The sequence below is a fragment of the Heptranchias perlo genome, chromosome 20 (genome assembly GCF_035084215.1).
Source record: "Heptranchias perlo isolate sHepPer1 chromosome 20, sHepPer1.hap1, whole genome shotgun sequence".
Classification (NCBI taxonomy): domain Eukaryota; kingdom Metazoa; phylum Chordata; class Chondrichthyes; order Hexanchiformes; family Hexanchidae; genus Heptranchias; species Heptranchias perlo.
The window spans coordinates 3,190,677-3,216,592 of NC_090344.1; the positions used below are offsets into that span (position 1 = coordinate 3,190,677).

The 25,916-nt window shown below is 44.3% G+C and overlaps 3 non-coding genes across 3 annotated transcripts; 2 read left to right on the forward strand and 1 right to left on the reverse strand.

Moving 5' to 3' along the window:
* Positions 1 to 3,652: 3,652 nt before the first annotated feature.
* On the reverse strand, positions 3,653 to 3,726 carry trnan-guu (transfer RNA asparagine (anticodon GUU)). The gene has a single exon. It is a non-coding gene; the product is annotated as a tRNA-Asn (tRNA).
* Positions 3,727 to 9,337: 5,611 nt separating this feature from the next.
* On the forward strand, positions 9,338 to 9,410 carry trnav-aac (transfer RNA valine (anticodon AAC)). The gene has a single exon. It is a non-coding gene; the product is annotated as a tRNA-Val (tRNA).
* An 8,904-nt stretch (positions 9,411 to 18,314) lies between these two features.
* On the forward strand, positions 18,315 to 18,396 carry trnas-gcu (transfer RNA serine (anticodon GCU)). The gene has a single exon. It is a non-coding gene; the product is annotated as a tRNA-Ser (tRNA).
* Positions 18,397 to 25,916: the final 7,520 nt, after the last annotated feature.

The window sequence follows — 25,916 nt, forward strand, 5'->3', positions numbered from 1 at the left end:
CAAGAGAGAGTCTAACCACCTCCCCTTGACATTCAACGGCATTACCATCGCCGAATCCCCCACCATCAACATCCTGGGGGTCACCATTGACCAGAAACTTAACTGGACCAGCCATATAAATACTGTGGCTACGAGAGCAGGTCAGAGGCTGGGTATTCTGCGGCGAGTGACTCACCTCCTGACTCCCCAAAGCCTTTCCACCATCCACAAGGCACAAGTCAGGAGTGTGATGGAATACTCTCCACTTGCCTGGATGAGTGCAGCTCCAACAACACTCAAGAAGCTCGACACCATCCAAGATAAAGCAGCCCACTTGATTGGCACCCCATCCACCACCCTAAACATTCACTCCCTTCACCACGGGCGCACTGTGGCTGCAGTGTGCACCATCCACAGGATGCACTGCAGCAACTCGCCAAGGCTTCTTCGACAGCACCTCCCAAACCCGCGACCTCTACCACCTAGAAGGACAAGGGCAGCAGGCGCATGGGAACAACACCACCTGCACGTTCCCCTCCAAGTCACACACCATCCCGACTTGGAAATATATCGCCGTTCCTTCATTGTCGCTGGGTCAAAATCCTGGAACATCCTTCCTAACAGCACTGTGGGAGAACCGTCACCACACGGACTGCAGCGGTTGAAGAAGGCGGCTCACCACCACCTTCTCGAGGGCAATTAGGGATGGGCAATAAATGCCGGCCTTGCCAGCGACGCCCACATCCCGTGAACGAATAAAAAAAAACTCAGGCCCGACCCGCCCAGTCTGGTTTAATTGCTAAATGTTCTCTCACTCGAATTCAGACCTGTTATTCTCAGGGAAACTGACGATGTCTCATTTTTTCTGTGCCCTACCCGAGAGCCAGTTAGTGGCTTTAATAAGCTGTCAACAACTTTTGCAAAAGTGGAAGGAGGTGAAAAATTCCACGAGCGATGCCTCAATACACAAGGGACCACGCACACTGTGACACCAAATCTAGGGCAACTTGCACTGGACACCAAATCCGGGAACAACTTACACTGAGACACCAAATCCAGGGACCACTTACACTGGGACACCAAATCCAGGAAACACGAACACTGAGACACCAAATCCAAGGACACGGACACAGGGATACGAAATCTCGAGACCACTTACACAGAGATACCAAATCCAGGGACCACTTGCACTGGGACACCAAATCCAGGGACCACTTACACTGGGACACCAAATCCAGGGACCACTTACACTGGGACACCAAATCCAGGAAACACGAACACTGAGACACCAAATCCAAGGACACGGACACAGGGATACGAAATCTCGAGACCACTTACACAGAGACACCAAATCCAGGGACCACTTGCACTGAGACGCCAAGTCCAGGGATCATTTACATTTGGACACCAAATACAGGGATCAGTTACACAGAGACACCAAATCCAGCGACCACTAAAATGGTGACATCCTTTTTGCACCTTCTCCAGTATCTCTATATCCTTCATATAATATGGAGACCAGAACGGTTCACAGTGTTCCAAGTGTAGTCTAATCAAGGTTCTATACAAGTTTAACATAGCTTTCCAATTCTATCCCCCTCGAATTGAACCCTAGTGTTTGGTTTGCTTTTTAATGGCCATTTTAACCTGCATCACTAATTTTAGTGATTTGTGGATCTGTGTCCCCAGATCTCTCTACTCCTCTACCCCATGTAGACTCTTATTGTCCAAGCATTATGAGGCCTCCTTGTTCTTGCTACCAAAATGCTCCACTTCATCCTCATCTTTATTAAAATTAATTTGCCAATTACACCCCTATTCTGCAAGTTTATTAATGTCTTCTTGTATATTTTTGTAGTCTTGATCAGTATCTACTTTACCCCGCCCCAAACTGGTGTCATCCGTAAATTTTGAAATTGTCCATCCGATTCCCGAGTCCAAATCGTTTATATAAATTGTGAACAGTCGTCCCAGCACCGATCATTGTGGAACACCACTTTCCACCTTTTACCAGTCTGAGTAGCGACCCTTAACCCCTACTTTCTGCTTTAGTGCAGTGATCAAGAGAAATCTCTTTACACAGGGAGTTGTGAAATTGTGGAAATCACTTCCAAAGTTCTTTAATGACAAGTTCTCCTCATGTTTTTATCCAAGACATCACACAGCCAAGTCATTTACTCCAAATGTTGATGCAATGGTTCAAGCTAAGAGGTGCCAGGTATCGGGAGCAGCAGCAGCAATAAATAAAATCTAAACGTAAGTAAGTACCAATATATTTAATCTTCATCTATTTCCAGTTTAATAACTTTTGCGGAATGTGGCCCAGGCCAAGTGCCATGATATCAGATCAGGCTCACCATCGAAAATGAGTTTGACACCCCTGAGATGGACAATGTGAACCGGATTACTCTCATCCACTAACCCAGCCACTTCTTCAAAAAACTCAAGCAAGTTTGTAAGACACGACCTTGTTTTTCGGAAGCCGCGTTGAGTATCTCTAATGGCTCCTTCTCTTTCCCCGTGGTCAAAACAGCATCGCTTAGGATCCATTCAAGCATCTTCCATCTGATCGATGTCACACTGATGGGCCCGTCATCCCCAGTCTCTGATTTGTCCCCTTTAATGAAAATGGGAACTACGTGAGCTACCTTCCAATCTCAGGGGACAATCCCTGACTATTGAGCTGTTGAAGATACAGGCAAGGGGCTCACAGACCACCCGTCCCATCTCTTAAAACACCCGTGGGTAAATATCATCTGGACCTGGAGCACAATCTATTTTGAGATTTCGTATTTTATCCAAGATGACATCACTTTCTATTTTAATATTTATGATGTTATTGTCGACAGCACATCCCACAGCTGGAATCTCAGCATCAATCACAGGAGTGTAGGCTGATGAGAAATAATCATTTAACAGCTCTGCCATAGTCCGGGAATCTGTCCTGAACTGCCTTTCAGTGGACCTAAACTATCTTTCATGGTCTTCTGACTCCCGACGCAGCTGAAAAGGCGTTTGCTTTTATTCCCACAATTGTGCACCATCTTCTTTTCCAATGATCTCGTAGCTTCTCTAATGGCTGATTTTGACCCCCTCGATTGTGGGTGATATTTGACACTATCCTTCTATAAACTGAATTGATCCTGATCTGACCTGAGTTAAATGTAAGACAGTTCGGGGAGTCTGGAATCATTCACCCTGAGACCTAAACTAACAGATAAAACCCCAGACGGTTCCTTCGTAAGGTTTCCTCTGGTTCCTCGGCATATATTTGTCAGGATGCCGAAACCCAGCTTTCTTACAGTCCACTCCTGGAGGTTCCACTCCCTGAGCCTACAACCTTCAGCAGTGTCAGTGGTGGAGTTCACAAATGAACTGAAACCCTTCGGAATGCGAAAACAATTTTGCGTTTCCAAAATAAAAGGACTGACATTTATTGTGGAAACAGTCTGGTGTCGCTCACTGCAGAAACATCCATGTCAGAGTGAAGCGGCTCTCCTGAAATCTTTCGACCTTGTCTGTCAAGAAGAATTCTGATTTCCGTGAAGGCTAAATAGTGGAAGATTGGCCGTGCTCAGCTGGCCATTGAAACCGTGCATTTTTTTGCAGACAAAACATATATTTGAAAACAGGAAATGCGAGACCATGAAACTTAAGGTAAAATTTTCCCTCCCGTCCCTGGGTGGGCTCGAACCACCAACCTTTCAGTTAACAGCCGAACGCGCTAACCGATTGCGCCACAGAGACACGACACGTTTGTTTTTGAGCCATTGATTCAACCAGCTAAAAATTCAGGTTGCCGCGATCAATATAACATCTCTCCACAATCAGTTTACTTTTCCAAAATAAAGGGTGTGAAGCTTGCATGAGTGAAAATCTGTGCTCTATTATTTCTGAACATTAAACTCACCTTGCCATTAAACATTTGTATGTTGGAAGTCTTAGTCGCATCGTGGCAGAGAGGATTGATTTTTCGAGCTGTGATTCTCCATTCTCTGCTCCAGTAATATTCAGGTGTGGTGAAAATGAGAGGAGATGAAACGAGCAGGTCCAACGAGCAGGTCTGTGGCACTACACGGTGTCTACAAAGTTGTCTCTTGTACTTACAGTGCAGCGGACGGCAGTTTTCACCATTAAACCAGTAACTATGATGTTAAGAAAAAATGTGGCTGACAAACATTCGATTTCAGCGCGGTGACACTGGGTCAGAGTAAATTTCAGATAATGCGTTTGCCGAGTGGCGAGAAGGTGGATTTGGAACTCTTGTGCGGCTGCACTGCGCATTGTCCAGATCTGCTTGGAGCGATATTCATTCAATTCATCACTGACAGGGACAGTTTGATTCAATGTCTCTTTTTTCTTGCAATTGGTGAGATTTCAAAAGTTGAAACCGACCCCTGCTGACCCCAACCTCGCCACTTACACGCTGACAGATACAATGCGGTCACAGTCTGGTTCATTGAGATGAAATCCGAAAGCGATTTCACAGTCGAATGCAAAGCGAACTAAACTCATTGAAAGAAAGTGCAGGTCACAGAGGTGCCTTTAAAGTCCCGAATGTTCGAAGCAGAACTGGAAAATGCGCAATGCAGCAGCACAGGAATTCCAAATGAACTCTCCGTGGAGGTAAATGAGTGACAGGAGCAGAAGGAGATGCCACGTGAAAGATTTGGACCCAGACCTGCTGCATGAGACTTTAAATGTTGTTCACCTTTAACTGTCGCTCATAGTGTCAGAACTGTCACTGTTATCATTAGCCTTCTTGCACTGCAACTCCTCAATAGCCCCAGGTTATCACACCATCGCTTTCTTCAAATTGAATCCCAGTGTGAAAACTGACACGATTTCAAACCCAAGCAAAGGTGTGCGAGATTGGAAGGAGAGTGCGAGTGGAGATCATGGGCCGGGGGGCAGTGATATCATCACCTGAGCATTAAGATATCCCACATACCAAAGAAGCAGGGAGATGAGATCTTTGTGTCTATTTTCCCGGCATGTGCAAAATCCATCCCTTCTCAATGGCCAGCACTGTTCTTTCCCTCTCTCCCTGCTGTCCAGGTCAGGATGGGATTCATGAATTCCCCTGTGTTTTCATCAAGCATCTAATTCACCTGGCAGCTGGAGGAGTAGAGGAAGCGGGAGGGGAAAAATAGTCAGAAACAGGAGATGCCACGTGAAACGGGCGGAATCTTTTGCGTTCCAGTTGCTTCAAATGATCCACTGCAGCCCTGCCTCGCCTCGTAGCTTTCCCAGGAGCTGCATCGATTCGTGCATTTTGGAAATGGAAACAGAGACATCCGCTGCTTGTAGGAGTATTTCACCTCAATTTTCCATTTCACGCGCAGGCCTACCCGCACTCGGTACTGTCATGGCCTGAACAAGTCTTTCGTGTTCACAAAGAAAATGCCACTTTGTGCGAGCAGGTGTTTGGACTGGACTGCACTGAGCTGGGACACTGGGAGCATTCAATGAATGAAATCAGTACTTCAAACAGAAAACATTCTTCACTCACTCATCCTGATACATTAGCGTCTCGATTCTTGAATTATTGTTTCATTCATTGCAAAATAGGAACAGGAATAGGCCATTCAGCCCCTCGAGCCTCCAGGTTAATACATACTTCTTGAGGTGGGGTGCCCAGAACTGAATGCAGTCCGCCAGATGGCGTCTCACCAGATCTCTGCGCAGCTGAAACATAACTTCCACCTCTTTGCATTCGACCCCTCTTTCGATAAACGGGGAGAGTGAGAGCTCAAGAGAGAAAGCGAGAGAGAGCAAAAGGAAGAGAAAGAGGGAGAGAGAGCACTATGCATTGACAAACTTTCTCAGGAGTTCATTTGAAACCCCATTGAGCTTTCGAACCACTTGCTCTACCGCATCAAAAGTTCATAAGCAGCATATGGGTAATGTGAAATCATATAATTCATAACCGGTTTAGTCGCGCAATGGGTAGCACATCGGACTTTTCGCTCAGAAATTGTGTGTTCGCATCGCACCACCGTTAAATTTTAGTTCGTTGATTTCGCAGCTGGGAAGTGAAATTTTGCAGCGAAACCGGAACAGGATCATTAATATCTGTCAAGGAAGGGAAACAGCCCCCATCCACTTGCTCTTATACAAGTGGCTCCAGTCCCACCCGAATTTATAATGCTTAATCCACTCTGAGCTGGATTGGCGAAACACTCTTAAGAAGGAGGCTCGTCATCTGCTCACCGCGAAAGTCAATCTGCTGGACTTCCAGCTCTGTCAGACGGGATGTTCCTTCAGACAGGTTTCTAACTGGACACATTCATCCTGCTGCGGTGCGAGCATTGGTGCTTGAGGGGTAGAATTCTTGCTTGCAGTAATTCTATTCCTGTAAAAGTAGCACGTGAAGAACGCAAGATGGAAAGTATCGTGGCTGAGCGGTCTAACGCGCTGGTTTAAAGCTCAAGCTAAATCCCATAATTTGTAGATGGATCAAAATCATAGTTTGTAGCTCCAATTCCGAAGCCTCCCTCTGTAAACGAAGAAGACTAAACATCTCATCTGCGATTGCGACAGAGTAGGCTGGAGGAACCACATGGCTGAACAAATAACTAGATGCATTGCGAAACACACCAATTGTAAATAGAAACTTAGAAAATTGGAGCAGGAGTCGGAAATTCGGCCGTTCGAGCCTGCCCCGCCATTCAATACGTACATGGCTGATCCTGGACCTCAATACCATATTCCCGCTCTCTCCCCATACCCCTTGATGCCTTTTGTGACGAGAAATCTATCCAGCTCCTTCTTACATATATTCATTGACTTGGCCTCCACAGTCTTCTGTGGTAGAGAATTCCATAGGTTCACCACCCTCTGAGTGAAGAAATTTCTCCTCATCTCAGTCCGAAATGTTCTCATCTGCTATTGCAACAGCATACGCCGGAGGAACCACACGGCGATGCAAAGAAGGAGATGCATTTTGGAACGCACCAATTGTACCTTCAACTCCGGCCGAAATTTTCACAAGGAAAAGGATTGGTTGGTTTCGGTGGGCCTCGACTAAGAACCTCGCCATTTCCCGGCCCTGGACTGTCAGATAAGGACCGCGCACTGACTGGTTGCGCCGCTGGAGCCCAGTCACTTTGATCACCTGTCCCACTCTGCTGGAAAGAATCTTAAGGTGAGAGGCCCTTACCTGTGGAAAAGTGTCCAGTCATTGCGATGAAAATAATATCTGAACTTTCACTTTCAGTTTCTTTCACATCCTCTGCTCCATCGCACGTCAATCGGGTTTTCTGCGAACAGGCCAAAATGAACATTGGCAGAAATTCTAACAGCAGTGGGATTCAAACCCACGCCTCCGTAGAAATTTGATGGAGCACCTGAGACCGCGAGGGCACGCTACCATAATGTCACAGTAATGTTCAAAGAGCTGTTTAATGCTCAAATAAATGAATTGAAGCTAATTGACCGCATTTACCCCGTGCTGGGGTTGTTCTCGTTGGAGCAGAGAACATTGAGAGGAGATTTGATAGAAGTGTTCAAAATAATGTAAAGTTGAGATAAAGTAAATAAATAGAAACTGTTCCCATTGGCGGAAGGGTCGAGAAGCAGAGGACACAGATTTAAGGTGATTGTCAAAAGACCCAAAGGCGACATGGGGAAACACTTCTTTACCAACGAGTAGTTGTAATCTGGAACGCGCAGCCTGAAAGGATGGTGGAAGCAGATCCAATCGTGGCTTTCAAAAAGGAATTTGATAAGTACTTGAAGGGAAAAAATGCAGGGCTGCCGGGAAGGAGCGGGGGAATGGGACTAACTGGATTGCTCTTACAATGAGCCTGCACGGGCTCGATTGGCTGAATAACTTCCTTCTGTACTGTAACCATACCTCAAGGGCAATGAGGGATGGGCAATAAATGCTGGCCTCGCCAGCGACGCCCACATCCCATGAACGAACTCAAAAAATAATGACTGTATAATTCTATTTATACAGTTTATTTTCATTGCATGCATTTCTCTATCTCTCCCTGTCTCTGTCTCTTGTGTTATCCCCTGATGGACTTCTCAGGCTTCCTTGAACGGTGATGGCTGATCTAACCTGCAACACCAGCAGAGGAGGTTAAAGAAAGATTGGGACAGGAGGAAAAGTAAAGGGGCAACCCAGCTGCTGCAGTCAATGCCTATACATTAATGCCTCTTCGCTCTCACAGTGAAACAGAGGCACCAATTTGATTAAAGTATACTTATAGTAGATTGTATATTAACACCATTCCGAGACAGACGGCAATCATATCATGGAATCATCGAAAGTTACCCGACAGAAGGAGGCTATTCGGCCCTTCGTGTCTGAGCTGTCCGAAAAAGAGGTATCGAGCCTCAACCCACTTTCCAGAGTTTGGTCCACAGTCTTATGGGCCAACCCCTCTGCCTCCATGAGTCGATCTCCTTGATGCTCCCAAATCAGAGTCGGGTTCTTACTACCCGTTTAATGTTTACATGCCTGTGGAAGACTTTTGGTTTGCCTTTTATGTTGGCCGCCAGTCTATTCTCATACCCTCTCCTTGCCCCTCTTATTTCCCCTTTCAGTTCCCCTCTGAACTTTCCATATTCTGCCTGGTGATTGAATAAAAAAAAAGTTAGGATTTCCGTCAGCCTGAAACAGAAAGTCATTCGTTGATTAATGGCTATTTGAACAACTATTCGTCTTTTTTCAGAGTTTAATGAGTATTGCGAAATTAATACAGTAAACTATTTTGTAGAAGTTAATTCGCTGAACGGGAAAGGGACCCGTCTCCCACACTGAGAGCATTTGCAGACGGCAGCTGTGTTCTGAGGGTTTCCGATAACACCGTGCGCAGTAGAGTTTTTGTAGTGTAGTGGTTATCACGTTCGCCGAACACGCGAAAAGTCCCCGGTTTCAAACCGGGCAGCAACATTTTTGGGCCACCCCCTCTGCCTCCATGAGTCGATCTCCGATATGATCCCGAATCAGCGTCGGGTTCTTCCGACCCGTTTAATGTTTACATGCCTGTGGAAGCCTTTGGGATTACCTTTTATGTTGGCCGCCAGTCTATTCTCATACCCTCTCTTTGCCCCTCTTATTTCCCCTTTCAGTTCCCCTCTGAACTTTCTGTATTCTGCCTGGTGATTGAATAAAAAAAAGTTAGGATTTCCGTCAGCCTGAAACAGAAAGTTATTCGTTGATTAATGGCGATTTGAACAACGAATCGTCTTTTTTCAGAGTTTAATGAGTATTGCGAAATTAATACAGTGAACTATTTTGTTGAAGTTAATCCCCTGAACGGGAAAGGGACCCGTTTCCACACTGAGAGCATTTGCAGTCGGCAGCTATCTTCTGAAGTTTTCCGATAGCGAAATGTATAACAGAGTTTCTGTAGTGTAGTGGTTATCACGTTCGCCTAACACGCGAAAGGTCCCCGGTTCGAAACCGGGCAGAAGCATTTTGAAAAAGTTCCCCACTAAAAATCAATACGTCTGAAAAAAAGCAAGAATTCGGTCTGTGGTTAAATGTGAATAAAATACCACACCTCACAGAACCGATATATTTTCCATTCTCTGCATAGTTCAATACACATTCAAACACTACACATATACAGACAGTGTCTCGCCCTCATTCACGTTTCATGCCCCGACTGTGCAGGAAGCCCCTCTCAAAGCTGCACATTGCGATTGTTTTCAGTTGATTTGTGAGAGGTCATTAAAGGATCCTGCAGCGCTGCCTCGGTTTATAAATACAGTTATAAACAGCATTGCAGCCGCGGCAACAAACAGATCAGTTTTTCGATGTTCGATGTTCCCCAGCTCCCGCATTGAGTGAGGCCACGACAGCAACAATATTCAGGCCGCCTGTCCGGCCCCGCTCTCTCCAATCACACGTTGCTGCCGGGAAGCTACAATTGCCGCTTCAGGCAGCGCATTACTGCCCATCCCTGGGAAAAAAGATAACACCAAAGCTTTGACAACACATCGCAGGCATCGTCTGTCCCGTAGTTGCTGCTCCGCTGCGAAGACAGAACTTGCCAGCTGTTTCAAAATTTACAACCAGAACACTGGATCCTCAGATCACTACCCGTTTTAAAAGTCTGTTACTCTATCTACTGAGCTATGCAGGCTCGCTATTTGTTAAGTTCCTATCGTACATATTCATTGCAGGACTCTGAATTATCCATCGTAGATGTCGAAATTGGGTGAGGGTCCCTGTTATAAAATTGTCAGCAACGTGTTGAGGACAATCCTTGTTTCTGTTGAACATGATGTAAGAAACATGGACAGTGAACTCGTGAGTTTACAGTTCTTCGTGTTTGTGCCAAATAAGAACATAAGAACATAAGACATAGGAGCAGGAGTAGGCCAATCGGCCCCTCGAGCCTGCTCCGCCATTCAATAAGATCATGGCTAATCGATCCTAACCTCAAATCTAAATTCATGTCCAATTTCCTGCCCGCTCCCCGTAACCCCGAATTCCCTTTAATTCTAGGAAACTATCTATTTCTGTTTTAAATTTATTTCATGATGCAGCTATTATTTAACAATATCTTGTCATTCGTTAGCAGGAATTAAAATAACACTTCACCCAGTGGCCCAAAAGCTGAACTTGTCCCACACGGCAGCTGGAAAAGGCCTCTCGACCTTTCAGCATATTAACATCTGTAAGCTGAATAATTTCACCCGTTACACAGTGACACCAGGGAGAATATTTCCCATCCAGATTTTCCCCACACGAAACTTCCAACTGATGAATATCCGCTAAACGAAAAGAAGAACTGTATGTTTAGTTCTTTAGATTGAAAGATCTCATACCGGCCCCTTTGCCATATCAGCTGCCGCTAACCGCTCCCTCTCCCCCAATAAACAAGTAAATTCACACCTACTATTGCAAGACGGTAGGCCAGAGGAACCCAAGTGCTCACATGGGAACACGAAGAAGCAGATGCGTTGTGGAACATACCAGTTGTACCTTGAACTCAAAATGTTCGATTGTTCCAGATGAGGCTCAAACTCACAACCTGGGCATTTCTGGAGTTCATAAAAGTACCGCACGCTGAGCGCTTGCGCCACAAGAGCAGCGCACAATCGGTCCTATCAGTGCTCCCGTCAAACAGCTTCATTTTCCGTCTCTGAATTATCGCTTTGTGATCTTTCTCCGATTTCTCCAAGAAGCCTCCAATCAAGATGCGCTTCGATAAATATCCGCAGTGAACTTTAAAAGCCCTGGAATCTGAAACAAAACCCCAGAAGATAAGAACTTTTATTGATCTTATTATTAAGTAAAGGACAACTTTTGATGGTGCTTTAAGGAGGATTTGGAAAAAGTGTGAAATGAAACTGAGAAACTCTCTCTGAGCTGTCGTTGATTGAAGAGATGGGCCTTATTTCATTTGAAAACCGAGGCTCGGAACTTTCTGATGGAGAATTGTGACAGAAGATTGTGGTTAGTGACAGTTGCCGGGGAGATCTGGAGGAGAGGGAGAAAAGTCAAAGTCACAGCTGTGACAGCTCAAGTGCTCTGCTTATCTGTAATATTTAAAAAGTAATGTAAAATACAGGACAAACCGATTTGGTATTGGTTATCAAAAATACTGAAGGATACAGGTTCAAAAGGGGATTTGTGAAAAGGGAACAGATTTCAACGCCAGACCGTAATCATTCCACATGAATCTGAAGCGTCTTGAGGAAAATGGCAGCGCGAACTGTGATGTTCGTGTCATCACTTCAAAGACCCTCCAATTACCGACAGTATCTTTGAACGAGTTGTGCTGCAAAACCGTGAGTGAAGCCGCTTTGCATTTGTCAAACGTGTAGGTGACGATATTGGCGTTAATAAGGGTCGATTTCAATCATTTGAAATCTCACCATACCTCTTGACCCGAAAATCGACGATAAAATCGGGTTTTTCCTGTAGGTCGTGAATTGAAGGGAAAGCCGCATCAAACAGATCAGAGAAATGAAGAGCAGAAAATGTGGATGAAATTTGCATGAGTGAAAATCCCTGTTTTTCGGAAGACTCAGTCCCCAATGGTGGAGCGGATTGATATTTCGAGCTGTTATTCAACAGCCTTAACTTCAGTAATTTCCTGTTTGCTGACAATGAGATGAGACGGAATGAACAGGTCTAACGAGCCGGTCTGTAACACAGGACAATGATTCAGTGCAGCTCGTTACCCAGTCACTGGGCTCCGTTATCGCCGCTCCTGTCAGTCACACACAAAGATAAATTGTAAATCTGAAACAGAAAGAGTTAATGTACAACACTTAATATCAACCACCAGTATTTCCCTCTTTCCGGCTTCTAAAACAATCTGTTTCACAGTTTGTCAAACCCAAAACAGCCTCTGGTATTTGCTGATCGAGAATTTCAGTGGAAATTGGGACCGTCACTTAGTATCGGAACAAATATACCCGCTGAGGTTTCGGGGTTGTTACTGGTTTATGTATATCAGTGAGTGACTGGTTTTAAACTAGGTGAGGATCTAAAGCTGAGGTAAGAGCCTGGGATAGACAAGAGATTCTACAATGTATCAAGTTAAAATACACTGATTCCACCAACACTGTGCATCACATCCCTGAAACATTGTTACCTTTCACTATGTAAAACTGGTGTGGATGGAAATGGGGAAGAACTGAAAAAAACCTTAATTGTATCCAACTTATTATTATTATACAAACAATGTACAGCCTATCCCATAAAAAAGACTCAATGTAAAACCAGTCGCCAGTTCCAGAGCCGCTGTGCCGGTTATGTGATTTGCATCCGATTCTGACTGACTTAGTATCAGACGCGCTCCCGTCCACAGTAAACGGATGGGGCCGGATCCATAAGAGAAAAATGAGGACCGACCTCCGCATAACCTGTCCTCATAATTTAACCATTTTAGCCCCGGTATCATTCTGGTCATTCTGCGCTGCTCCCCCTCCAAGGCCAATATTTCCTTCCTGATGTGTGGTGCCGAGAGCTGAATGCAGTACTTTAAATGGGGTCTCAGCAGGGATTTCTATCTGTAACATTCTCCCTCTTTGAATACCAGCTTCCTCGAAATAAAGGCCAACATCCCATGAGACATTGAAATTAATGTTTCTACCATTCCACTGGCTTTTAGCGATTTCTGTACTTGGACCCCTAAATCTCTCTGCTCCTCCACAGTTCCTAGCTTCTCACCATTTAGAAAATACTCTGATCGATCTTGCTTCAGTCCAAAGTCGATGAACTCACACTTCTCCATATTGAAAGTTTGAACAGACTGGGGCTCTTCTGTGTAGAAAAGAGAAGGCTGAGGGGTGACCTGATATAGGAATTCAAGATTATGCAAGGGTTTGATAGGTTAGACGTAGATAAGGTGTTTTCATTTGTGGAAGTGGGGACTCCAAATCATTGGAGCCATTAATATCAGGTAGTCACTATTTAATTCAACATGGCATTGAAGAGGAACACATTTACCCAGAGAGTCGCTAGAATGTGTATTCGCTCCCACAAGGAGTAGTTTAGGCGAATAGCATGGATTCGTTTACAGCGAAGCTGGAAAAACAAATGGAGGAGAAAGGAATCTAAGGGTTTGCTCATAGGGTTAGATTAAATGGGGATGGCGGAGTCTTGTTTGCAGCATAAACACCGGCATTGTCCAGTTGGGCCGAATTGCCTGTTTCCGTGATGTACATTCTTTGCAATTCTATGTTACTCCATCTGCCACCGTTTTGCCAACTCACTTATTTTATCAATTTCCCTTGGCAACTTTATGCTTCCATCTACACGACTCACTGTGACACCTATATTGGTGTCAGCGACACACGTAGATATTCGGCTCTCTATTCCTTCGTCTACGTCATTTCTATGCCTGATCTCTGTCTCCCACCTTCTAACCAACTCCCTACCCATTTCATTAGGTTGCCTTAAATTCTACGCACTGTCATTGTCGTTAACAGTCTCTTATATGGTACCTTATCGAATACCTCTGGAAGTCAATATCATATAACAACCATGGACACTCCATTATATACCACGTCAGTTACATCTTCATAAAGTTCAACTAGTTTTGTTAGACTTGACTTACCGTTTACAAACCCATGCTGGCTCTCTCTGATCAATTCATGTTTATCCAAGTGCTCAATCTTTCTTTCCCGAATAACGGATACTGGCAACTTCCCCACAACGGATGTCAGACTAATGGGTCTATAATTTCCAACATCATCTCTGCTGCCCATCCCAAATAATGGAGTGACATTGAAATTGTTTCCATCAAAGGAACAATTCCTGAATCAAGAGAGTTTGAACGATCATGACTAAAGCATGTACAATTTCCTCACCTAGTCCTCTCAGTCCCCTGGGATGGTAACCATCAGGTCCTAGAGATTTGTCTTTCCTTAATCTAATTATTTTCTCCATTGCCATTATTTTACTTATACTGAAACCCCTTGATTTATTTACAGTTTTCCTCATATCTCTGATATGTTAGCCTCATTTATTTCTGTGAAGAACGAAGCAAAGTAAATATTTAGCAACTCTGCCATTTCATGATTTTCAATTACAATATCACCTCCATCTGTCTTTAAGCGGCCCACATTACTCTAAGCCACCATTCTTTCACTTAATATACTGGTAAAAATCTTGACTGTTGTCCTCATTTTCCCTAACAGGTTTTTCTCCTTTTTCCTGTTTGGACCTCTTACGGTGTTTAATTTTCAGCACCAAAATAAACAATACTTTGCTGTAAAGTTCGTCTCAATAGTTCTTCACTTTCAGAGAGAGAATTGTCTAAACCGGTAATTTATTTAATGTAACGATCATAAGGACACATACTCATCCGTTTATCAACGCATTGATGGATACACAAAGATAAACACAACGAGATATGCAGGCAGCATCGGGATGCACAGGTGAACGGACAAGCGAAACAGACAAAGATGAAACGGTCTGAACCCCAAACAGACAGCAACGTATCGCTGATAGATATTAGTGAGAGGAGGTAGGGCTAAATTATCATGGATGGGCGCTGTGGCTTAGTTGGTTAAAGCATCTGTCTTGTAAAGCGGAGATCATGGGTTCAACTCCCAGCAGTGCCTCGTGTTAATAATTATTTTTACCTGATTTGTGTAATCAAGCGACAAAATGGCACTTTGGAATTGGTATTTGTTCAGGTTTGAGGAGGAAACGGATATCAGATTGACTCTTCCATAACGCCCTTTCATTGTGCAGTCAAACCTCTCATAGAATGTGTCTGTAACGGGTTAACTTAAAGACACGTTCTTGTTTCTGGGCTCGTTGGCGTCAGGGTACAATTCACGATTTGAGGTTCAAACCCGGAAGTAGTCCTAATTTGGACCGAGACTTGTGATCTTGACCTGCGGTGAAAATCTTTGCAAAGAGGAAAATGAAGTCCCCAAATCACTCCACCTGAATCTCCAGACCCCGATGAAATATATCCCAGGCTGTTAACAGAAGCAAGGGAGGAAATAACGGAGGCTATGACCATAATTTTCCAATCCTCCCTGGTGACAGGTGATATGCCGAAGGATTGGAGGACTGCTAAAGTTGTACTGTTGTATAAAAAGGGAGAAAAGGATAGATCAAGTAATTACAGGCCAGTCAGCCTAACCTCGGTCAGGCTGAAGGTATTCTATTAAATCTACTCTGCACTTCCTCCGCGGCCAATACAGGGAGGAGGGGACTCTTGACTGACAAGCCTCAGCTCGATCAGGAGAGGGAGACTGACCCATGCTCTCTCTTGCTTCTGGGATGTGCCACTTCTGAAAAAAAAGGTGAATTTCTCTATATCTTTAAACGCTCTGTCTCACTGCACATGATTTAAAGTGTATTGTGGGACGCTGTGAGAGTCTCTGAACCTGTAAACTCTTTGGCTCACTGCACGGATGTTTAATGTGTACTGTCGGATAGTATGTAAGTATCTCTGTATCTTTAAACTCTCTGTCTCTCTGCACAGCATTGACAGTGTATTGTAGGATGGTGTGAATGGGATGAGGGTCTGTGGGGCGAAGTGTAGCCGATTGGGAGCAGCGCCCGTTTGCGGGGTGAGTATTGCACGCTTGATTTTCTCGCTCCCTTCTATCTTTCTTTCTCTCTTTCTCACTTTCACCCCCCTCTCTCCCATTCTTTCTTTCACTCTCGTTTCATTCCTCTTCTTTCTTTCTTTGCCTTTCTGCCCCAGCACCTTTGTCTGTATCCTGTTTTTGTTCTCTCACGTGTCTCTGTTGGATGATCCAAAATTCAGACCCGCCGCTTCTTCCAGCTTTTTCTTCCTTCCACAATCATGGTCTATTTCATTGAGACTTTACTGCGGCCTTGCCTACTCTAACATTTACTTTCACATTCTTACGCCTTTAAGTTTGCTCTCCATCGACCGCTGTTTCTCGGGGACACATGTCCCGTTCGCATCAATGTTCATTTGTGCCTTGAAACCAGTCGATACATTTCGATCTGCTCCAGAGACAAGCTCCAAGAAAGCAGGGCTGGCATTCGGTCGGACAGCGCATACTTTTCCGTGAAATTTCCATGGGTATCTTGTGACACGGGGGATGTTAACTGAAGAACTGGGGTTTGTTTTCATGGTCGTTGGCGCTTTTCCCCGAGCAGTTGATGTGCGGGAGAGACGGGCGGCGCAACAGAGCTGCGAAAGACGGCTGAAATGTGCATTTTTGGCAATCTGGGCGGTGCGGGAAAGTCGGAAATGTTCCGCTTGATCTTAATAGGTCTGTGGAAATGTCCGATTGAAAAGGAATGAGGAGAAATGAAAAGAGCGGCAATGGTGAAAAGGTGTCGATTACAGGAGATTGACCATGAGCGAAAGGACCTTTTAAAGCTCGGCGCGGAGGGGATTTTGTTCGGAAACGACAGACTTTAAAGCGCGTGAGGAAAGTAAAGTGCGAGCTTTGTCCTTGGGTCAAATTGGGTGTTTTCAGGAAAACAGCTATTGTGAAAGCACAAAAATGAAAACAGAAAATGCTGAAAACGCTGAGCAGGTCAGGCAGCACCTGTGGAGAAAGAACCAGAGGGAACGTTCCAGCTCTATGACCTTTATCATTAGAACTGAATGGTTTACTATTTGCGTGAGTAACTGCGCTGTCTAAGATGCGGACTTACATCTCTGAATTATGTAGATTCGTATCTCACTGCTGCCAGAATTTGTAGAGTTTTTCATTTTGGCCGCCTCACCAAAAACCCTTCTTTGACACGAAGTGCTTTTCTGCATTGCTGGTTTACACCTGTTTGAACAATTCAGCAAAGTTTGGATTGCCACCCAACTGTTTCTTAGACGGAGGTGTTGGGAGTGTAAGGTGTGATCTCGGCGAAGTATCAACCAATGTGCACAATGGCGCCCTGGTGAACCGAGTACCTCTTATTGTCAGCATAATATAAAAGATATGGACCATAATTATGAATTTCTTCTTTGCATCACACAAGGATTTATTATCAGGGAATGTACATGAGCAGGTCGAGTTACGTCACGCTCCGGTCGCTTTGCATCGCCTCCCACAAATAGAATAGAATCAGAGAAAGGTCACAGCACGAAAAGAGGCCATTCGGCACATCGAGTCCGTGCCGGCTCTCTGCAAGTGCAATCCAGACAGACCCACTCCCCCACCCTATCCCTGTAGCCCTGTATTTTCTTTCGTTTCAAATACTTATCCAGTTCCTTATCGAAGACTATGAGTGAATCTGCCTCCCCCACCCCCTCGGGCGGTGTATTCCAGACCCTAAACACTCGCTGTGTAGAAAAGTTTTTCCTCATGTCACCTTTGGTTCTTTGGCCAAACACCTTAAATCTATGTTCTCTGGTCCTTGAACCTTCCGCCAATAGGAACAGTTTCTCTCCATCTACTCTGTCCAGATCCTTCATGATTTTGAATAACTCTATCAAATCTCCTCGTCACCGTCTCTGTTCCAAGCAGAACAACCCCAGCTTCTCCAATCTATCCATGAAACTTATACCCCATATCCCTGGACTCTTTACAGTAAATCTCTTCTGTTGGGATTTGGTATTAACATCGCCGAATCCCCCACCATCAACATACTAGTGGTTATCATTAACCAGAAACATAACTGGACCAGCCACATAAATACTGTGGTTACAAGAGCAGATCAGAGGCTGGATATTCTGAGCCAAGTCACTCACCTTCTAATTCCCTAAAGCCGTTCAACCATCTACAAGGCGCAAGTTGAGTGAGTTGGAATACTCATGTGATGGTCATCGACCTGAAACGTTCACTCTGTTTCTGTGTCTGAAGATTCTGCCTGACCTGCTGAGGATAAACACATTTGCAGTTTCTATTTCAGGTTGGCAACATAGCCAGTATTTTCATTTTGAATAAAGGGCCTTTCGGTTATTGCCTCATACGACGAGGTGGCCGAGTGGTTAAGGCGATGGACTGCTAATCCATTGTGCTACGCACGCGTGGGTTCAAATCCCATCCTCGTCGTTATTTTGTTTGAGTTTTGTTTCTCTCATTCAGTCCACCCAGAAGATCGGGTCAAAGTCCCATCCTTCTCGAAACGACAGACCGTGGGTATTGCATTGTTCGCTGAAATCAGCTACAGTTCCTTCCAGGAAGGTGTTGAGATTGTCTGGTCGCGATGTATCACATTGTACATTGGTGTCATTGTAAAAAGAGTAAATCTTATGGTCAACGTAAGAGAAACTTATGTACCATAATGAAGATTTATGACCGGATCATTCCGTATCTGTGTCCGTTAAAAAGGGACGTACTGTTAGTCCCGGATTATTCCGTATCTGTGTCTGATTAAAAGGGGTGTGCTGTAAGTCCCGGATCATTCTGTGTGTGTTTTACCCGATTTTCTTGATACCTTTTTCCTTCTGAACTGAAATGACGATCCTCTCTCGAGAAGAAGGTTCACCGCCTGCTTCGGGCAACTGGGAGGAAAAATAATAAAAACTGATGAGACCAAGTTCATTCTGCTGGGCTTCCATTCCAATCTCCGCACTCTATCCCCCATTCAGTCCCACCCCCGCCTGGACATTATAAGCTGCGATATTCATAAGGGAATGGAAAAGCCGAATATCACGGTTATAATTTTCTTGGTTGCTCTACACTGAGTAGTATCAATTGCAATGATTCAGAAGGTTATCATAGAATCATAGAATATTACAGCACAGAAGGAGGCCATTCGGCCGTCGTGCCAGTGTCAGCTTTTTCGAAGACCTGTCCAAATTAGACCCACACCCCAGATTTTTCCCCAGAACACTGCAAATTAGTCCTCTTCAATTATGCCCAATTGCCTTTTGAATGATCCCATGGAATCGGCTTCCACCATCCTTTCAGGAAGTGCGTTCCTGATCTTAACAACCCGATGTGTGAAAAAAATTATTCTCAATTCCCCTCTTGTTCTTTTGCCAATTATTTTAAATCTGTGATCTCTGGTTACCGACCCACTTGCCAGAGGAAACAGTTTCTCCCTACTTGCTCTTTCAAAACCCCTCATTATTTTGAATATCTCTATTAGGTCTCCCGTTAACCATCTCTGCTGTAAGGAGAACAATCCCAGCTTCTCCAATCTCTCCACAGAACTGAAGTCCCTCATCACTGGTATCATCCAGGTCAACCTGCTCTGAATCCTCTTCAATGCCTTTTCATCCTAAAGTGCAGTGCCCAGATCTGTACAATATACTTCAGCTGAGGGCTAACCAATGATTTGTAAGGATTAGTATGATTTCCCTTTTGAATGCATTCAATGCCCCTATTTACAAAGCCAAGTATCCCATACGCTTTCTTAACCGCCTTATCAACTTGCCCTGTTTACTGAATATGAACCCCCAGGTCCCTCTGCTCTTGGAACCCCCATAAATAGTTCCATTTACATTATACTGCCTCTCCATGTTCTTCTTCTAAAAGTGCATCACTTCACACTGATCGGCGTTAAATCTGTCACGTGACTGGGCATTTCACCAGTCTGTCTTTGTCCTCCTGAAGTCTGCTGCTATCTTCCTCACTATTTACTACGTTACCAAGTTTTGTATCATCCGCAAACTTCGAAATTGTACTCCCTATTGCCACATCCAAGTCATTTATATATAACAAGAAAAGCAATAATCCTAATACCGACACCTGGGGGATCCCACTGCATATTTCTCTCCAGTCAGAAAGACATCCGTTCACCACTAATCTCGGCCTCCTATCCTTTAGCCAATTACTTGCCCACGTTTCCACCGACCCTTTAATCCCACGTGCTTCTAGTTTTCGAATAAGTCTGTAATGTGTTCATTTCTAAAATGTGTCCTCAAAATAAATATATCCTCATAATTTTATTGTTAAACAATGAGAATACAGATATTAAATCCAGTGCTAGATCGGGTTCATTCCCATTACCCGGAGGTGACGGGACCCGAGGACGGGGAATCCCATCTGGGTTTATTCTTTCCGAAAACGGAGACGGAAAATAGCAAATCTCATCCCGTCGAAATCCAACAATTGGACGAAGAACCGACAGCCTTTTCCCATCCCGGGTTTGCAGACCTGGCTGTTGAAGGAAGCATGATAAGTCCATTAGGGATCAACAGCGAAAGTGAAGAAACGCAGACGGAGATAGATAGATACATGCAAAGAAAAATAGTATAAATCTCCAATTCTGTGGTTGAGCAGAATTTAGGTGGCAGCTTAAAGGAAATTTGTCGCATATCGTGAAATCTTAGACGTGTACATAGGGCTGGATTCTTACATTATTTCTGAAAAAAGTAAACGCTGCCTGGTAACTACAGCTCTTATTTATTTGACCCTTTTACAGTGGCGGTGTGAAGTGATTTCGAATCTCAGTGAATTTCAAGACCATGCTTGACCCACTCGTTTGGTCACCCACAGGTAGCACGCGGTTGGAGACTGCGCAGGCTTATCACAGGAACTCTGCCAGACTGCATGTTCCAGACTTGTATCCAACGCTACACGTGCAGCCTGCAGCCGTGTGTGGATTCGTGGTTGAGTGTAGAACCCTCGCCTGCCGACGGGAAACCAGGGGTTTGGTTCCAGGCCAATGCAGCTTCCTTTACCTTTTGTATCTGTACCCATGAGATCGCCTGAATTGGGATAAATTCATGTGCCGGCTTCAATCTGTACAACTTCTTGAAAGATTCTCTTCATTTCGTCTACGTGTCTTTCGTGGACAAACCCTCTGCATTCTGTCCTCTGGTGTTCAAACATGCTCGGCTGGAGATAAATCAAACCTGCCTTCTGCACTTGCTTCAAAGATGTGAGAAGCCAATTGGTGGTTTTTGGCGAAAAATGGGGACGCAAGGGGGCTCATACCGGGATTTGAACCAGTGAAACTCCCTGAGCGAGAATCAGATCCAAAGTCCAACTGGTAACAGAGCCGTGCAGCCACTGTAAAATTTCGCTGCTACGCAGCCGATCCGCCATCCTTTCAGAACACCATGGCCATCCAAACTCGCTTTCTTGTACGATATACGATGTGGAGCAATATCAAGTTCTAAACTAATTATTTCAGATCAACAATATTAGTCTCTCTTTATCAAATTTGTTTTGAATGTACGACTTGTAATATCAAGTAACACTTTACAGAATGAATTACTCTGAAACGACATTGTCGTCTGTCTCGGCATCGTCATAGTTTGCACTCCACCATAAGTACACTTTACTCAAATTGCTGCTTTCATTCACCATGAGAACGAAGAGCCACGAATGTGGAAACATTAGCTACGAATTTATCAGCTGGGTTGCACCTTTCCTTTTCCTACTGTCTCAGTCTTTTTATTCTTTACCCTTCTCTGCTATTGTTGCAGGTTAGATCAGCCATCGCCGTTCAAGGAAGCCTGAGAAGTCTATCGGGGACAACACAGAGAGACAAGAGACAGAGACAGGGAGAGAAAGAGAGATGCAGGCAAAGAAAATAAAGAGTATAAATGTCAAGTTTTGCAAACTACCAGAATTTAAGTTACAGATTGGGAGAGATTCCTTCTCGGGTCTTGAAATCTTGCAAGAGAAGATCTGACACTAATTAAAAGCACCCGCCACGCTGGAGAATCTCTCATTCTTGGAGGGAGATAAATGCGGACAATTAACTCCAATTAATCTATTTCAGCACTGAAGTGATCTTTAAACAGGAGCTCTGCGAGCAGAATTCAAACCTGGGCAGGAAATCCTCAATTGAATTTTGAGTCCAACGCTTTAAACACTCGGCCACCGCAGCTGTAAACGGCATGTTCGTTCAGATCGGATTCCAAATGGACACATGCTGCTGTTACAAACGCGCGCATTGATGGTGCTTGGGGTCGAATTCTTACTTGTTACGCTGGAGACCTTGGTTCGATTCCCAATCAATGCAGGATCATTCTGTAACAATGAGGAGCTGAAGAGCAAAAGTATACTATTTCGCCCCTCGAGCCTTATGCGCAATTCAGTGAGATCCTGGTTGATATGTAACCTAACTGCATATTATCGCCTTAGCCCCATGTCCCTTAATGCCTTTGGTTAACAAAAATCTATCAATTTCAGTTTTAAAATGAACAATTGAGCTCGCATCAACTGCCGTTTGCGGAAGAGAATTCCAAACTTCTACCTCCCTTTGCTTGCAGAGGTGTTTCCCAACTTCACGCCTGAAAGTCCTGACCCTAATATTTAGGCTGCGTCCCCGAGTCCGAGACACGCTAACGGGCGGAAATCTTTTTTTTCTATTTACCCCATCAGTTCCCCTTAATATTTTGAAATGTTCGATCAAATCAGCACTTAATCTACTGAATTCGAGGAAAACCCGAGATTATGTAATCTCTCCGCGTAATTTAAACTGTGGAGTCCAGGTAACATTCTAATAAATCGACGCTGCACTCCCTTCAGAGCCAATATATCCTTCCAAAGGTGCGTTGCCCAGAACTGAAGGCAATACTGCAGGTGTGGTCTAACCAGAGCTTTGTATAACTGTATCATAATGCCTATCCCCTTGAATCTAATCCTCTGGATATAAAGACCAACATTCCATTAACCTTTTTGATTATTTTTTGTACCTGTTCATGACATTTTAATAATGTATGTTCATGGACTCCTAAGTCTTTTTGGACCTCCACTGTTTCGAGCTTTTCACCATTTGGAAAGTACTCTGATTTATCCTTTTAGTTCCAAAGTGGATGACCTCACACTTGACGAAATTCATATCGATTTGCCACAATTTTGCACATTCATTTATTATATTAATGCCTCTCTGTAATTTTATGCTTTCATCAGCACTGCTTACAATGCTGCCCATCTTGGTGTCATCGGCAAACTTGGATATGTGGCTTTCTATCCCGTCATCTAATGTCCGCCTGAATTGGGAAAAATCCAAATTCAGTTTCAATCTCCTCATCTTCTGGAGACATTTTATTTGCTTCATGTGTATTGCATCGACGAAACTTCGGCATTCAGTCCACTGGAGCTCAAACATCCTCTGGATACAATTCAGTTCCACCAACAGCAAAACTGAAAAGATGTGAGAAGACAATTGGTGACTTTTCACTAAAAGGAGAAACACATGAGGGTTCGTCCGGGATTTGACCCCGGGACCTCTCGCAGATGACTCAAAAAAACTCCCTAAGCGAGAATCATACCCCTAGACCAACGATCCGCTGTTACTTTAGTTGTGCAGCCAGTGTAAAAGTTGGTTGCGTCTCACAGCCGATCGACCATCCTTTCAGACCACTTCGATCCATTCAATCTCGTTTTCTATTCGGGTGCACAGCAATATCAAGTTGTGCACCAACTATTTCCATTCACCAATATTAGTCTCCCTTTACCAAATTGCTTTCGAGTGTACGACTTGAGTTATCAAGTAAGACGTTTCAGAATTAGTTGCTCTTAAAATACATTGCTTGTGAGGATGCTCAGAGTCGTATCGATTGATGGCACGCTCTGTTCCCTTTGCATTGCAACCAACACATAGAATTGAATCATAGAAAGCTGACAGCACGGAAAGAGGCCATTCGCGCCATCGAGTCCGTGCGAGATCTCTGCAAGAGCAATCCAGCGAGAACCACTCCCCCGCCTTTCCCCGAAGCCCTGCATTTTTTTTCCCTTTCAAGTACCAATCCAGCTCCCCTTTGAAGGCCATGATTGAATCTGCCTCCATCACACCCTCGGGCAGTGCATTCGAGATCCGAACCTCTCGCTGTGTAAAAAAGTTTTTCCTCATGTCACCTTTGGTTATTTTGCCAATCACTTTGAATCTATGTCCTCTGGTTCTTGACCCTTCCGCCAATGGGAACAGTTTCTCTCCATCTTCCATGCCGAGATCCTTCATGATATTGAATACCTCTATCAAATCTCTACAAAACCGTCTCTGTTCCAAGGAGAACAACCTCAGATTCTCCGGTCTATCCAGGTAAGTAAAGTCCCTTATCCCTGGAATTATGACAGTATTTTTTTCTGCACCCCCTCGAAGGCCTTCACATCTTTCCTGAAGTGCGGTGTCCCGAACCCCACACAAAATTTCAGTTGTGTTCGAACCAGTGTGTTATAAAGTTTCATCCTGACTTCTATACTTTTGTACTTTTGTACTCTATACATCTATTTCTAAAGCCCAGGATCCCGTATGCTTTTTAACCGCTTTCTCAACCTGCCCTGCCACATTCAACGATTTGTACACATAAACTCCTCTTTGTTCCTCTACCGCTTTTACATTTGTGCCCTGGAGTTTATTTTGCCTCTCCTCGTTTTTCCGACCGAAATGTATCACTTCGCATTTTTTTTGCGTTAAATTTCATCTGCCCCGTCTCCGCCCATGCCACCAGCCTTTCTATATCATTTGAAGTCTATTACTATCCGTATCACTGTTTACTACCCTTCCAAGTTTTGTTTCATCTGCAAATTTTGAAATTGTGCTCTGTGCACTCAAGTCCAAGTCATTAATATATATCAAGAAAAGCACTGGTCCCAGCACTGATCCCTGGGGAACGCCACTGTACACCTCTCGCCTGTTCGAAAAACAACAGTTCACCAGTAATCTGATTCCTGCTGTTCGTCAATTCTGCATTTATGTTGTTTCTGCCCCGTTTATTCCATGGGCCGCAATCTTGATGAGAAGCCCACCATGTGGCACTTTAGCAAACACCTTTTGAAAGTCCTTATACACCACATCAACTAAATTGCACTCATCTATCCTCTCTGTTACCTCATCAAAAAACTCTAACAGGTCAGTTAAACACGATTTGCCTTTAACAAATCCGTGCTGCCTTTCCCTAATAAATCCACCCTCGCCCAAGTGGCTGTTAATTCTGTCCCGGGTTATGGTTTCTGAACGTTTCCCCACCACTGAGGTTAAACTGACTGGCCTATAATTGCTGGGTTTAGCCGTACACCCTTTTTTGGACAAGGGTGTAACCTTTGCAATTTTCCAGTCCGCTAGCACCACACACATGTTGATCGATAATGGCCAGTACCTCCGCAATTTCCACCCTTACTTCCCTCAACAACCTAGCATGCATCCCATCCGGACGTGGTGGCTTATCTACTTTAAGTACAGCCAGCCGTTCAAGTGCCTCTTCTTTATCAATTTTTAGACCATCCAGTATCTCAACGATAACTTCCTTTGCTGAGACTCTGTCTTCTTGGTAAAGATAGATGCAAAATACTCATTTGTTACCTCGGCCATCCCCTCTGCCTCCATGAGTAGATCTCCTTTATCGTGCCTAATCGGCCTCACCCCTCCCCTTACTACCCGTTTACTGTTTACATGCCTGTCGAAGTCTTTTGGGTTCCCTTTTATGTTGGCCGTCAGTCCATAGTCATATTTCTCTTTGCCTCTCATTTCCTTTTTCACTTCCCCTCTGAACGCCCTAAATTCGGCCTGGTGAATTAACGCATTAAAAATTTAGCATTTCTTTCAGCCGGAAACAGAAAGTTACTGGTTGATCAATGGCGATTTGAACAAGTATTCGTCTTTTTTACAGAGTTGAATGAGTTTTGCGAAATTAATACAGTGAACTAATATAGTAAAGTTGAATTCC